We start from the raw sequence: 16,935 nt of genomic DNA, 5'->3' as shown, positions 1-16,935 counted from the left end.
GAGTGTTCGATCTAAACCAGGAATCTCATGGTAACTCCAAGCAAAACAATCTTTAAATTCTTCGAGTAATTTACAAAGCTCGATTTTCATAAGTTAGGGTAACAAAGCACTAATAAATAAAGGCCAATGATCATCGACCGTTCTAACATTTATTTCCTTTAATGGATCTTTGACTTGGGGCCGACTATCTTCGAGCTCTGCTAGGGCAGCTTGGACTTTGTCAGGTGACAGGACTAGACCATTTTCTCTTTCAACGAGAAACTCTACCAAGATCACCCCAGAATTTGGTTGTATGGAAATAGTATACCATTGGGCCAGTAGTTGTTCCATGGTAGTTGAAACCGTGGCTCAACGTTTATCTTGTTTGGTATCAGACATCAAGATCGGCAATTAGGTCAATCAAACCGAGTCTTGCTGAATCTTAGTAAACAGTCTCGGTGCTAACCTAGATGGCTTTCTGAACCGAAGTCTGAGTCAGTAGTCCCTCGTCGTTGAAACCTTGCAGGGTGATGTAGCCAACATGATCATTGTAATAATGAGCTTGAATCATATTTGCTTCGAACGGTTGATTGTCGGTCGGATGAACCATGGCCGACTTGCAGTCCCAAAAGATGAGGACTTGATATAGTGACAAGGGGATACAACCCATTTGGTGGATCCAATCCCGACCAAGCAATGCATTATACTCGGTCTTTGAATCCACTATAAAGAACGTGGTCATGTGATTTCTACCTATAATTGTCACTTGTAAAGGAAGCACTCCCTTGGTCAGGGATTTCTCATTGACAAAGCTGCTCATGTTATCCCTGATGGAATGAGTTTATCGTTGGAGCAACGTAATGCCTTCATGATATAAACGAGCATGATGTTGACCATTGTTCCACAGTCGACAAAAATTTTTGAAATCGGGTATCCTTCAATATGAGACGTAACATACAATGGCTTCAAATGATGAAGATTAACTGATGAAAAGCCGGGGAAAAATTCAATAAAAGCTGCTTTAAGTTTATCTTCTTTTCTTACTTGCTCAATCTCTTCGGTGGCCACAAAACTGACTTGCATAGTCTCATCGGCAACCACGTGCCATCCAAGAAATTTGGTTACGATGTGGTTGGCTGGAACTCAGCAGGTAAAACATGGACTATGCTGATTTGCATGTTATCAAATACCAAAGGGCCCATTTGGTCAGGATCGTTATCTCCTGGATTTTCGGGCGAAATATCTTGCTTATGGGCATTATCCGCCTAATCTTTTTCGGCCGCCGCAAGAATACGTTCATGCGATACATCCACCAGACCCTTCTTGCACTGACTATCAACCTCTGGCTTACTCGGCGTGGGGACTTGGTGTCGCTCTTGTGAAGCCTTGCGAGTTCCCTTCTAATATGTGATGCGGGTATCTCTTGTGTCCAGGTAAGCATCTAATCGCGCCACACGTTCTTTTTCATTGGCCGTAAAATCGAAAAGGGCAATGGCTGAGAAAACTTCAAAATGATATTGCAAATATTAGAGGTCCTTAAAAGATAAGCGAAGGTCAGCTACGTCAATATTAGTATACGGGTCTACCTCAAAGCCGAGAACACGAGCTTTATGTATATGCTGGAACCTAGCCTTTATCCCCGAATCCACGGCCTTTTGAATGATCTGTTCGGCGTCGGGGCAAGTTAGAGACAGATTAAAAGCCTCTTGGCATGCTTTTGGCAGGCCGACTAAGTCATTCGCCGAATGCTTCTTGTGAAATTCTCATATGTATTCTAAAGCCTCACCGAGAAACGGTAGGTGGATATTCTGTTTGACTTTAATCAACTATTCTTATGTAGGTAACGAGGGAAGTTTACTTTCGGCTTCTTTCCGGAAGTGCTCTAAGCAAGCTTTTATTTCTCCAAGTCGAAAAAAGAGTTTGATTCGCTTCTCAGGTTCTTCAATTGTGGTTTCAAAATCGTAATCAATTACCTTCTTCCCTTGAAGTAGCTTGGTCATGATTACCGATCATCTTCGTTGCTGGCTATTTCTTTCGGCTACCATTCGGTGGCTAAAGTAACCTAGGTTGCTTGTCGGCGAGCCATACAGTCCATTCTTTGGCACAGATGTTTCTACGATATATACATCGGTAGGTGAGTTGTAAGTATAATAACATTGGTGGCGTGGCTAAGGTGGTTTAAAGGTGTGTTGGTTGGCTGATGAACCTGAGTTACCAGAGTTGTGCCTATAATACTCATCGTTGTGAAAAGATGCGTCAAAATCAAGGCGCCGTCTGGCCAAAGACGGCTTGTTATCTTGTCAACGATCATTTGTTATCTTGTTACCGTGCTTACCATCATCGAAAGGAAAGGATCGACATCAACGATCATTTACTTCCCAGGAAATTTAAGTTTACCATTGTTGATTCAGCTTCGGATGGCATCACGAAATACGACACAGTTGTTTGTCGTATGCCTGTTCGAGTTGTGGTACTTGCAATATGTTTTTCCTTTCAAATCTTCAGCCTTAGTAATATTATGCCCTGGCCGAAGCTTGACAATTTTTGCAAACAACAACTAGTCGAAGATGGCGTCGACCTTGGTGATGTCAAAAGTATAGACTTTTGACGTTTTGATGATAGCTTCCTCAAATGCTAAAAAAGTTTTGGCATCTTTGGAGTTAGCATGAGCCAATGCTTTGCATATATACGGTTTGTCGATTACTATCTTAGTCGCGTCTATACTGGCATATTAGGACTCTTCGCCTTCGGTTAACGCATAACTCATCGTTGGGCTTTTGTAGATAATCCCTCGAGTTGGGGACTTTGAGATCTTCTTTTCTCGAAGTAGGTACTCATATTGCTTGACATGTTGAACCAATTCGTACATATCTCGAAAGTTCGCCCCCAGGAATTTCTTTTTGTATTCCACGTCTAGGCCATTCAAGGCAAGACAAACTCAACTTTAGGGAGAGGTACTCGGCACTAATTTCTGGCCGACTTAAACCTCGTGAGGTATTGCATTAGTGATTCGTCGAATGCTTGAGTCATCCTGGCTGATAAGATGACCTCTACCAACAAGAACTCAAAAATCCTTGTCGACCGAGACTTGGATAAATAACTAGTCAGTCTCGAAGTAGTGATGTTTATCCAAACTGAAGGTGCTCCTTAATCGGTTGATTCTATGGCTCCAGTGCTGTTTATCTAAACTGAAAATGTCGTCAGTTGCCTTCATAGTACTGTTTATCCAAACTAAAGATGTGTGGCGGGAAGAAAGGGGAAGAAGAAAAAATCTCAAAGGTTGTTGAGAAGCTTTGCTTAGGGCAATTTGTGTGTTGAATTGGAGTGGTTTGAATGATGCACTCCCTTCTCTATTTATAGCAGTAAAACCCCCTCATAGCTGAACTAGCTCCAAAGATGGACTTTGAGCCAAGCTTCATAACAAACTAGATTCATCTCTTGATCCTAAGCACCTTCAGCTTGAAGACTTCTTGCTACACTAAGAATCGACTACTTCACCTTCAGCCAACCTTGACTGGACGGACCTTAACAAGATTCTAGACAAATGCTACTGGGCCAAGAATAACTCTAAGCTCGACCCAAAATAATATTTTGGGCCCAAACTGACATGCCCCCATCACGATATTCCTCGAATACCAGGATAGGCACGTGCTGGCCTACACCCAAGGGTGACGAAAGCCATTTATTGAGTGCAAAAGCTAAAAACAAGGGATAGATAAGACTTATAAATATAAAAGAATAATGAATATGCATTTAAGGAACGTGTTCAGAGCATACAACTAACTAGAATACTAAAAAGAAATAATATAAAATTTAATGAATAAGAGGATGGGTCCTACACCGAGAGGACTCGAAGATGCTGATGCGAAAGTGTCTTGAAGCCGGGATTGTATGCTTCGATTCTAAGTCCTGAAGGGGGCGTAAAACAAATATGAGTGGACCAAGTTGATATATATATATAATAAAACAGTTATCAACATACTAACCCCCAAGTTTTATGAAAATACATATGTCATGATAAACATAGGTTTTCCGAAACCTAACATGTCGTGCAATGTCTCAAATCATAACTCATATATATCGTAATCACTAGTGAATGTCCAATATCCCCCAGGCCCCTTGCTAGCTCCCCGTCTTTGTACCAAATGCCAAAGGAAAGCCATCCCCAGGCCTCGTACCAGCTCCCCGTCCCTATGCTAATTTCCAGAGGAAAAACACTTCAAGCCCTATGCCAACACCGTAACCGTCGCCTAGAACAGACCAGAATCTATCTATCGTCCCGTAACGGAATTAGGACCACTAGGTAAGTACAAAACCATTGAACATACATATATTGAAAAGCAACTTCATAGTATAAAGTCATCCATCATCTATACTATAAAGAGGTGTTCTAAAGATGTTCTAAATATTATATCGTCATCTATCAGATATTCTACAAGAACACGGGTTATAGGAAAAATACTAATAATTCAAATTAGCCTCAGTAAGCAAGTTATCTCGCAAAACGTTTCATAAAATGTAGTCTTTAAATCAGACTTTTCATCTATGCATTTCTACTATTAAAACATGCATTTTTAGAAGGGGTCCACTCATAGTACTTCGCCGTTGAAAAGCCACACAACCTAGCGAAGAAGGAAACACCACAGATAATTACCCTTAAGCACATAAAGGGCACAATTAATAAAGCTCTATCCAAACAATTTAATTTGGGAAAACCGATGTCAAAAACGGATTCAGGACGTCAAATTACCCTTAGAAGAGTCCCTGGTAAATTTTCGAAAAGTCAACAGGGGAATATTCCTTGGAATATTCCTTAGAATATTCCTTGGAATATTCCTTAGAATATTCCACCAGGTTTGGGCTTGGTATCATACGGGCTGGAGGCCCGGCTTGGTGTGGCCCAAAAGTCTTTGTCCAAAGGGTTTAGGGTTTAAAGTGCACGGGCCTAAAGCACTAAAGGGAAATGGCCCAAAGGCCATTAAATTAACAAAATAATTAGAAAAAAAAAAAAAGAAATAAAAAGGGTTGGGTTGGGCTGCCCAGGGTTTTGGGCTTGGCAGGAATGGCCTGAAGGGCTTGGGTTCGCCGGACCTTAAAAAGAAGAAGGCCGGAATTCAATTAGAAATTAAACAAACTTTAAACGTTCATAACTTTACCAATACTCAATGAAATCAAGTGATTCAAAAATGAAAATCATAGTTCTCAATGAGATGAAGAGATTGGTACCTTGCACGACATCTAACTCGCCGTGGTTTGGCCGAAAATGCCTCGAAAAACAAGGAGGTCGTCGGAAACTGGGTAAGATTCAAATGAACATAACTTCTTCATTACTAAATGAAATTGGGTGATTCAAAAAGGAAAGTTGTAGCGAGACGAAGAGATTGATACCTTGCATGCCAGCCAACTCGCCATGGTTTGGCCAAAAATTTCCTCGAAAGAGGCAATGCTTGCCGAAAATTTCCTCGAAAGAAGCAGTGCTTACGGAAAATTTCCTACGTCCAAACATCGATAAAACTTCTTAAAACCACTTCCAAACATACACTAAGACATGATCTATGACTTTTGGATTAGGTTCAAGGCTTACCTTCGCTGGAGGAGGAGAAAATTCGTCGGAGAACTTCGGTGCACAGCGTAGGCCGAGAGAAAGGGAGGGGTTCGGGGTGTTCTTTTTCGATTCGAAGTTCACTAGGTGTTAATGGAGATGTTGATGTTGTTGTTTGTTGATGAGAGAAGCCCTCAGAGGGGGCTGAGATAGAAAGAGCCGAGAGGGAGTGATAAGGGAAAGTGAGAGCTGAAGAGAGAACTGAGAGAGACCAGGGAACACAAATACACGGTGAGCCCCCTGGGCAAACCTATTAAAGCCCTAAAAACAATTTTTAAATAAAAAATCAAAACTACTTTTAAAATCAGGGGTGGGGTGTAACACAAACACAATGACATTAGTGTTAGTTGGTCTTAGAACAAGATACCAAACATCATTTCTGGTGAATTGATTAAGCTCATTTTGCATAGCTCAGATCCATTCATTGTCCACAACAGCCTCTTTGACATTTTTTGGTTTGAGATGAGATACAAAGCATATATAGCTTATCTCTTCTGTAAGTTGAGCTTTTTGACTTCGGGTTATTCTTTGAGCATTGAGATCACCAATGATATCTATAACCTGATGATCGCATTGAACTTGTTCGACTTTTGGATGTTGAACTTGTGAACTTGTATCACTAGTCTCAACAGTTGTGGAAGTGTTGTCTTGCATGCCAATGTTACTATGATCAGTTGTAGAAGCTTCCTTCACTTTAGATAAACTTTGTGATATTGTAATATCCACACACTTATCAAAAGGTTCATATGTCTTACAATCATCAATAACAACATTTATCGATTCCATGACAATTTTGGTTCAATGATTGTAAACTCTATAAGCCCTAGAATTTAAGGAGTAACCAAGAAAAGTACTGGTATCACTACGGGCATCAAACTTTCCCACCAAATCTCTATCCTTATAGATGTAGCAAATACATCCAAAGATTCAAAGATGACTTGCATTGGGTTTCTTACCTTTCCAGAACTCATATGGTGTGGTGTTTGTACCTGGTCAGAGATAAACTTTGTTCCAAGTATAACATGTTGTACTAATACTTCAGCCCAGAAATGATTGGCTAGATTTGCAGCATTTAGCATGACTCTTCCCATCTCAACTAGTACCCTATTCTTACGTTCAACAACACCATTTTGTTGTGGTGTTATTGGAGTTGAAAACTCATGAGCAATTCCATTAGTATTGCAAAAATCATGAAATAATGCATTTTCAAATTCAGTCCCATGATCTGTTCTAAGATGAGTTACTTTATCATTTTTCTCATTTTGAATCTTAGAACAAATTTTAGAAAATGAATCAAATGTATCAGATTTAGTAGCAAGAAAATCTACCCAAGCATACCTTGAAAAGTCATCAACTAAAACAAGAATGTCTTTCTTACCACCAATGCTTTGAGTTGACATTGGACCTACCAAATCCATATGCATAAGCTCAAGAATTCTAGTAGTCCACTTAGTGATGGTAGTCCATGAACTTAAGACTTCTTCGACAACTTGAGTAAATCTCGATAATTCACAGGTCCTAATCTTTTGTGTTATAACTCCACTTGATCATCTGCTACCCTGAAACATAAAGTTGAATTGTCAGTGTTAGTGCAATAACAATTCTCTTTTGATCTTGGTGCACATATAACTTATTTGCCACTTAGATCACTAACTATGCAATTTTTGGTGTTGAATTTAACTTCTCCAAACTCACCACAAAACTGACTAATACTCAAGAGATTAGTAGTTAGTCCATTAACAAGTAGAACATCATTTAAGGGAGGTAAGCCAACAATTTTGATAGTACCTTTACCTAAAATGCAAGCTTTCTTATCGTCCCCAAAAGTTACAGAACCACTTATCTTCACATCAACGAAAGTTTCAAACCAATTTTGTCACCTATCATATGTCTAGAACAACCACTATCAAAGTACCATTTGTCTTTTAGACAAGCACTCAGCTGTAAACACAACCATACAAACAACATTAGTCTTATCAATGTTAGAAGTGATGGCTAAGGAACACAGTAAGTTCTTTTGAACTTTTTCTTTTCTTGTTCCAGCTTGTTCCTTTTTCCTCCATATCCATTTATACTTCATTGTTTCAGATTGCATTAAAGCTGACAATCTACTAACTTCTTTTGCTAATTCTGAAATTTGATTTTGAAGATTTTTTGCAAAAACTCATTAAACCTTTTAACTCTATTTTTACATCTTGGCCTAATATGACTTGTTTCACCATAACCATGACAAACTTGATTAAAACTTTTTGGCACAAAACTAGTCATAACATTATCATGTAAAACAGTTGCTTTAATATTTTTAGAGGCAGTAGTATAAGCAACAATATTAGAGCTAATAACAGGTTTAACAAATTTAGTCATAGAATTAGTTGAAGAGGAGAGTTTGAAACCTAAACCTGTTTTGTCACCATTTGGCTTACCCATTTCAATCATTCTATCAAGTTTTTCAGCCCTTATGATCAATTTGTGCATTTTTTCCTCAGCTTCCTTGAGCTGTTCCTTCAACAAATCTCTCTCAGTAAGTAAATTGTTGACTTGGGATTGAAAAATGGTTTTAGTCCTCTGCCCCTCATCTTCAATTTTTTTACTCTTTGATCTTGAGTCCATCAATTTCTTTCTTCACTTTGTCAAAGTTAAGATACAATTCCTTGTACCTTTCCCTAGTTTCTTCAATATCTACGTCCTCCTCATCAAAATCATCAGGTTCATCACTGTTTTCAAAGGTAACAAAAGCAATCTCTTCCTCCTCAACCTCGGACATATCTGACTCACTGTCACTCCAAGAATTATAAGAGGCTTTCAGGGCTTTCTTCTCCTCATTTTGTTTGGAGATAGTACTTGCACATTCTTTGGCTTTATGTCCGTACCGTGAATATGCATAACACTTCCTTGCTTCAGACTTGGGAATGAATCTTTGAGACCCATCTTTTGACGTTGAAGATCTTGTACCTAAGCCACTTTCTTTAAAAGTTTGCTTCTTTAGTAGCTTCTGAAAATGACAAGTGATTAGGGCAATTTGCTTCGGATCAATCTCATTATAATCATCATCTTCTTCTTTTATAACCTTCAATGCTAAATTATTGTTGGCCTTCTTTACAGGATGTAATTTTGACTCGTAGGCTTGCAAGGCTGCACTAAGATCAGCAAGAGATAAAGTATCTATATCTCTTGCCTCTTTTATGGTAGTCTTCTTGGGATGAAGTCTGACAAGCAACAATCTCAGAATCTTTTCCACTACTTCCACTTCTAGTATTACTTTTCCCAAGCTTGCACAACTACTCACTATCCCAATAATCTTTTCTTAGAATTCAACATAAGGTTCTTCTTCTCCCATTTCGTGTTATTCAACTATGATATAGTCTTTGCAGCTTCAACTTTCTGACCTTGTTATTCCCCTCATGAACAATCATAAGATTATCCCATGCTTCCTTTGATGTCTTGCAATTTCTGATATGTGCAAATTGTTCAGAAGATACAGCAGCAAATATGGTATGTATGCCCTTTTGATTGTAAACACTCATAGCCCTTTCTTCAATAGTCCATTCCAACTTAAGTTTCGGAATTTGAAATTCACTAACCACAACATCTTTCTTTTCTGCACCATCTTTTGTCTCAATCTTCCATTTCTCAATAATTATCTCAGTCTTGGTAGGTACAGCGTATCCTTCCAAAACCAGATCCCAAACATCATCTCCTTGTGCCCAAATATACGCCTACATCCTAGCTTTCCATTCTCCATAGTTTTCACCCTTGAATTGAGAAGGATGTGAAGAAGACTCATAATGTCATTCCATCCTGAGTAACCCCTAGATTCTCTCTAAAATCTTAGAGACCTGCTTTGGTGCCAATTGAAATCGTGCCTTAGGTAGAGTAAACAGATAACCGGAATAGGATTGAACAAAGATTTCAATCCCAAATCAAACTAATAAAATCTTGCAACAGAAGTAAATGAACACAAGAATTTTTGTACCTAACGGTACGAGGAAAAAACCCAACCAAGAAAAACCTCTGGAAATCCACTAAGAATGGACTATTACAAGACTCAAGAAGATAAACTCTAAACAAGAATCTACCCAATACTTTTGTCTTGCCTTACACAGTCCATACTTGAACTTTTTTAAATTGATGATCCTCACGAACAAGCATGTCAGCACACAACCTCCTTTGCACACGGCTTTCAATATGGAATATGAAATATGAAGATGCAAACTAGAAATAAAAAGCTTCACAAAGTTGCTTTATGATTTTGTTTCACCATGAACTCACTTTTGCTTCTCTCAATATAAATCTCTCAAATTAGTTTTTGCAAAAGTCAGTAACAAAGGTTTTCAAGCTTTGTTTTTAATCACTAGAAAATCACGTTCCAAAAAGAGTAGGAAAAAATAGAATTGATTTTAATGTGAAAAGAGGAAAACAATTTTGTTTATTGATTTTTTTATGAATTTTATTCCTAATAAAACTTAATCACAAAAATATAGTTTTCCTAATATAGTATGCAAATGCAAATTACCTTGTAGACATAGTTAACCCTTGATATGCTCAACCTGAATAAGTCTTGTGCCCCAAATTAATTTGCCTAAAAACTAGGCCCAAATCTACGAAACAAGGACACAATTATAAGTCTAGGAAATTAGCCAATTCTTAAGTAAATTCACATTTACACAAATCAATAGGCTTGCAGAAAATAAGAAAATCTTGAATTGTTCATGTAAAAGGCACAAATTTTATGATCTTTCAGTTGAGGCTTCACTCTTTTGTCTTCTTAAATCGGGGTAGTCATGCCTTGATTGATAAACTCACTCGCAGTCTCACATATGACGACGCATCAACTGTAATTTTTATCTTACCTGTTCATTGTGCTCTCTGACTGTTGCAGGAATGATTTCAGATCCAAAGTCATTGGATGTTAGATATCTCCACCTCATAAGATTTAGCAAAATTTATGTCTTAAATACATAAACTCCCATTGATGCAAAGTAAGGAGTTTTCAATGCATCTTGTGGCGACAATCCCATGAGCGTGGTATCTGCTTATTGCAGAATATCAACCAAGAAGAGTAAAACTTAAGTCTAATATAAATTTTCACAAAAATTAAATCATGTACATCCAAGTACAAAGTAAATATTCAAACACTGGGAGAACCAAAGGAGATTTCGGAAATATAAATATCATGTCATCAGTTCATGATGTTATTCTCATAGCTAAATTTAAAGTTTACTTCCAAATCAACTTACTTAATGATATCATTCGAAGGTCATTCTGATGCCCACAATTTGACTTACAAAAAGGATGAAATGGAACAAAGTAGTAACTAGACCTTATCAGTATAAGAGATTGGATGTTAGTAGTAACTATCTTTACTTTCCTTCCCCCTAATAATACTGTAATGAACACACGATAACAGGATGCAAAAGTGATATTCAAAGAGGGTGGAAAACAATTCAAAGAAAAAATATTCTGATAGCAGAAAATTTGCTGGTTCTTGCTCACCATTGCTTTTAGATCAGCTCCCCTTGGTTTTTCAGCAAACTGGATTACTTTACATATGCTGTCTATCTTCACCAATCCATAATCAGACTCGCGGCTGCAAAAAATGCATTCAACTTTAGTAAGAACTTAAGAGAGAGATTAAGAAATTACAGGAATGAGGATTTAGTCAGAACTCAAGATTAAATCTTAGCTTAAGAAAATAGAGTGTGTACAAGGAAACTACTAAAATATTGATGTTCGGATAGTCTTCAATTTGTAATTTGTATTGTGAAACCCCACCCCCAATTTTAAATTGTAATTTCACTTTATCCCTAAACGTTTTTGAAATGTGCAAATTGGTCCCTTATCCTAATCTAATCTGGACCCTCCATCTGGATTTCCTCCCTTCCTCATGCTGCCACCTGGCAGCCCACTAACCCACTTACCCTCTCTCTCTTTCCCCGATCTCTCCCTTTCAGCTCACTCTTCTCACTCTCTCTTGAAACTCTCCCTCTCACTCATTTTCTAATCGACACATTCACCCAAATCTGTGCACCCTGACGATGGCACAGCACCACCACTACCACCGAGGACTCTCTCTCTCTCTTCCTCTCTCCCTTCCGTGAAGCTCCGGGGCACCCAGGGGACACCTAACTCAGGTTCGGCGAACCGTGGGTGTGCGAGCTCAAGTCCAACCATCTCTGGCCGTTTCACGGCTAGTCACAAGTAGCAATCACTTCTTTTTGCCTTTACCTTCGATTTCCTAGTTAGATCGTAGGGTATATGGAAGTTTTTCCGACGACCGGACCACGGAAGGCTCCGGCCTCCTTCCTCGGCGAGGAATGGGTCAGTGACACAAGTCCATTGAACCTAGGCCTTTTGGGCCGTGTATGAAACTCGGGCCCTAAGCGCGTTTAAATCCAACCCAAACCCTTTTATGTTTTTTTTATTTTATTTTATAACCCAAAATCAATCGGGCCAAGCTTCAATGCCCAGCCCAGTTAGAAACCTTAAACCCTTTTAGACTCAGGCCTTAGGGTCGTGCAGGCTTAGGCCTTTGGGCCTTGGCATCCAGCCCGTGAGCCTTTGACACAAAACCCTTGGACCTAGGCTTTTGGGCCTTAAAACCTAACCTAGTGGCTAAGCCCAGGCCTAAGAACCCAAGCCCAGAACCCCCAGGCCCAGTTGATTGAACCCTTTGACCCAGCCTAGTTTGACTGACCCGGTTTGACCTGGCCGTTGACCTGCAATCGTTGACTCGGTCTGACCGTTGATTTTGACTTTGACTTTGACTGCAAAAGAGAGATACTGATACTGATACCACTAGTTAGCACACTATCTACGAAATATGTTTTATGAAAAGTTTTATGGCATGCTAGGGTTTTCAGAAAACCTATTACATATTATGCTATTGTTGTTTTTGGAAAACTTTAGGGGTTAGTGTGTTGATAACTATTTTATTATATATATATATATATATATCAATTTGGTCCACTCATGTTTGTTTTGCGCCCCCTCAGGACTTAGAATCAAGGCGTACAATTCCAGCGTTAAGGCACTTCCGCATCCGCATCTTCAAGTCCTCTCAGTGTAGGACCCACTCCTTTATTCATTCAATTTTATATTATTTCTTTTTAGTGTTTTAAATTAGTTGTATGCTCTGAACATGTTCCTCATTCGTATATTAATTATATTTAAATTTATAAGTCTTATTTATTCTTCTTCTCATGCATTCTAAATGGCTTGCGTCACCTTCAGTTGTCCGTCAGCACGTACCTACCCTGGTGTTCAGAGAATATCGGGGTCGGGGCATCCCTAGGGCTCATTGGTTACATTGTTTACATAATCCATGATTGTGGTTTAAGACTAGGCGAGAAGAAAATGTGCGCTACAAGAAGAGGGCAGCAGAAAAGTGGAACACATATGTAATCCCAGAGAAGGACTGAATTAAATTTACAATTTAGTGAACTCAACCTTGGTTTGGCCAATGTGAGGATGCTGTTCAAGCATGTCAAAAACACTATACTTGCCAACCAATTCAGCTTCGGTTTCTTTGCTCCGGTTCCCATGTTTTTGCATTCCTCGAAATTAATTTTTTTGTGAGATTCACTAACTATAGGAATGGTCAATTGGGAATGTGGTTTGGGTGTTAAAAATTGCGAAATAAAATTCCTTACCTCAAGAAACCAAAGAACCATGCTTGCGAAATCAATGAAACCGATAATGGATCTGAAAAGCTTCCTGAGGTAGTGTCTGCAATTGGTGTACCACACACATTCTTCTCGTACAACAAATGAATTGCATCTCTTACAGAGTTACACTATCCCCAGTTTTCAATTCCAAAACTTTGCACACATGTAACACAGAACATCTTAAAAAGTGAGGTCAAGCTAAAAAAATCTTAAAATGATAGAAGGCAGACATGAGTTAGCTCATTTTGCCAAAGCAATCTTTCATTGCCCATTGCAGTCGAGTTTCATTAAAAAAATAAAAAAATAAAAAAATTATTACGAGCCATATTACTACTTTAAGCTACACAGGAGAATTTGAACGTAAGACGCAATGGGTGGATTAAAAGAGGAATGCTATGTGCACCCAACGCAATACTTCTAGTATAAAAAGTAAATTAGTAAGGAAAAATGTCATTTTGAAATTGGGTTTTTAAAGAGGACCAAAACAAAAGTATGAAAAAATAAATAAAACAAAAAAGGAATGGAACATTGTATAATTGGTGCTTAATTACCAGTTGAGTTTTTTATGCCAGGGAAAGAACTGATGGGGATATGACAAAGAAAGAGTTGTAGGGCAGAGCCTGAATCAATTTCTTGGTTGTTTACTTGCGTTCTGGGGTTGGAGACGAAGCTTTCTTTCTTTTGCGCCACTCCACCTTCTGATTTTTCCATAACATCCTTTATTTGCTGCATCTCTATATTCTTTATCTGTTTTAAGATTTCAACTGTAAGTTTGTTTGCTTGATCTGTTCAGTTCCTGATCCTCCTACACCAAATGCCTCTCAGTTTCATGCGTTGGACAGACGTCTTAGTTTCTATCGTTGAACACCATGTCATGTCTTGCCATCTCTAGACTGTAACTAAAGACTCGGGCCACTGATGTAATTTAATTTTTTGATTAAAGCAAACATTAGTACATTACAAGAGCCATTAGAAGTAAGGGAAAAAAATTTAAGTTTGATTCATATAAGGCAAAATTAGTATTCGGTCCCTAGTTATTATTGTTTATCGACTAAGAAGACCTTATTAATTTTTAGATTTTGATCGAAGTCTCTAACATGTGAATTCATGTGACTTACAAGTGAATTCATTATGATGATCACCCGGGCCATGGATGCAACTTATATGGGCGGTTTATTCATTCCCATGAATGTATGTACCAGTCTAATAATATAGAGTAATATTATATTTTTTATATCACATTTGTATTACTTTTCTAATAAAAGGTGGACTCGTGAACATATGTAGATTCCATCTCTATTATTATTTTTTTTTTTTTTTGTTCGTCAAACAATAGATTTTGTTAATTAACCGCTACCGGGGTTTGAACCCACGTCGTCATACAAGGGCTCAACACCTTTCCATCACTGTAATAAAGGGCAACTTGCCATATTTTACACCTAAACCATCTCTATTAGATAATCGATATAAATGTGGTATGAAAATCTGATAAAAATAGCATTTTTTTTTTAGTACAACGATATATTTTACACTAAGGGGAGGGAGGAGTTTGGCTAAGCCATACAATCAACAACCTAATTTGGTATCGAAAAAAATTTACTCTAACAAAAAAAAAGTAAGAAAAAATTTTACATATAAGAGTGCACTTGAATCAACACCACACAACAGTGGCGTAGCCAAAAAAACTTCGAAGGAGGGTTAACTTTAAATAACTATAAAATTAAAAGATAATAAGAAAAACTCATATAAAATTAACAATCCCTGTCACATCCTGGCCCGGGCCCCCACCACATCTCGGGATCAACTCCACCGTAGCACAATATTGTCCGCTTTGGGCCCCAACCACGCCCTCACGGTTTTGTTCTTGGGAACTCACACGAGAACTTCCCAGTGGGTCACCCATCATGGGAGTGCTCTCGCGCGCTACTCGCTTAACTTTGGAGTTCCCATGGAACCCTAAGCCAGTGAGCTCCCAAAAGGCCTCATGCTAGGTAGGGATGGGAATACACATATAAGGATCACTCCCCTAGGCGATGTGGGATCTTACAATCCACCCCCCATAGGGCCCCAACGTCCTCGTCGGCACACCACAGCCATGGTTAGGCTCTGATACCAAATTGTCACATCCCGGCCCGGGCCCCCACCACATCCCAAGCTCGACTCCACCGTAGCACGATATTGTCCACTTTGGGCCTCGACCACACCCTCACGGTTTTGTTCTTGGGAACTCACACAAGAACTTCCTAGTGGGTCACCTATCATGGGAGTGCTCTCGCGCGCTACTCACTTAACTTCGGAGTTCCCACGGAACCTGAAGCCAGTGAACTCCCAAAAGGCCTCATGCTAGGTAGGGATGGGAATACACATATAAGGATCACCTCCCTAGGCGATGTGGGATCTTACAATATAAAAAAACTGACACACCCCGACTGAAATCAAGGCGTGCTGGCCGTCACGTGAAAGTGACGTAACCATGTGCACAGTGCGGAAGCAGAATGATAAAGAGAAATACGAATAAATAAAAACCAAACTACTAACAGTACTAGCTAAGAAAGGGTGCTAGTGCGAGAGTAAGTGTGAAATACACAACCAGAGCATAAATAGCCTAAGTGCAATCCAGCAGGACAAATTGCTGGACAAATACTAAATAGACAACACCCAAAGGTGACCCTACGTTTGTGAAATCTGTCAGAACCATCACTGGAATCCTCGTATGCCACCAATGATAACTCCTACCTAGAACCTGGAGGGGCGCAAAACAGAAAGTGTGAGTGGGCAAAAACAAAGCTTTTCAAAATCATTTCATTTCTTAAAAGTTCTAACCCATCGCCGTAAAACCTGTATAATTTCCCAGAAAATATAATACATATATATATATATATATATATATATATATATATCAATATATACCACTATCATGCTAATATAATACATATATATATATATATATATCAATATATACCACTATCATGCTAATATAATACATATATATATATATATATCAATATATACCACTATCATGCTGAGAATAGCAAAATTCACCAATATGCCATGTCAAATATCTCAACATAAAAATATATGTAAGCCAGGTGATATAAATCAACGCAAATGATACGTCAGCCGGAGTCATCTAATGTGACATGTACGACTGAATGTAGAGCTCATCCATCTAGCCGGAGTCACCTAACGTGACTTGTATGGCTCAAATCCACATCTCAACAAATATACCTGCACACAAGTCGGAACCACCTAAAATGGTGTGTACGACAGGACTGGGTGTAAATAAATACGCTCAAGTGCTACGATCACGTGAAGACTGTGCGAATAATCGCGGGTCACCTACGAGTCGGAACCACCTATAGTGGTCTATACAACAGGACCATGCACCTAACTTAGATCCAAGATAAGCGTATGGTACGGGAGGTGAACATCACATGAAGGACTATGCCCTAACTCTGGGCGGGAGCACTAACACCAGGGTGCAGGTTTATGAGCTCTCAACACATCTCACATAATCATCAATCTCACAAACATAATCTATAAACTTACCTGACACTTACATATGCGTCCGTAGCACCAATCATAAATATATGCAACTACAAATGCATGATTAAAATAGGTAGATATTTTGCATGGCATTTCAAGATGTATAATCATCCAAATTCATTTTCTGGGAAAAATACTAAGTAT

At 38.8% G+C, this 16,935-nt stretch overlaps 1 long non-coding RNA gene and 1 pseudogene across 2 annotated transcripts; both read right to left on the bottom strand.

The window, feature by feature from the left end:
- Positions 1–14,225, bottom strand: part of LOC148697077 (SNF1-related protein kinase regulatory subunit gamma-1-like) — a 72,567-nt pseudogene extending 58,342 nt beyond the window's left edge.
- Positions 2,873–11,286, bottom strand: LOC137725033 (uncharacterized). Of its 2 annotated transcripts, XR_015963047.1 has the most exons (5): positions 11,075–11,286; positions 8,005–10,610; positions 5,564–7,140; positions 5,368–5,471; positions 2,873–5,273 (listed from the first exon to the last, which is right to left on the bottom strand). It is a non-coding gene; the product is annotated as an uncharacterized LOC137725033 (long non-coding RNA). The 2 variants fall into 2 exon arrangements; XR_015963046.1 differs by having other exon boundaries at positions 5,564–10,610.
- Positions 14,226–16,935: the final 2,710 nt, after the last annotated feature.

The sequence above is a fragment of the Pyrus communis genome, chromosome 5 (assembly GCF_041283825.1).
Source record: "Pyrus communis isolate YQ-2024b chromosome 5, ASM4128382v1, whole genome shotgun sequence".
In the NCBI taxonomy this organism is placed as follows: Eukaryota; Viridiplantae; Streptophyta; class Magnoliopsida; order Rosales; family Rosaceae; genus Pyrus; species Pyrus communis.
Note: the sequence above shows the minus strand (reverse complement) of the source record. Positions and strands in the feature narration are given on the sequence as shown.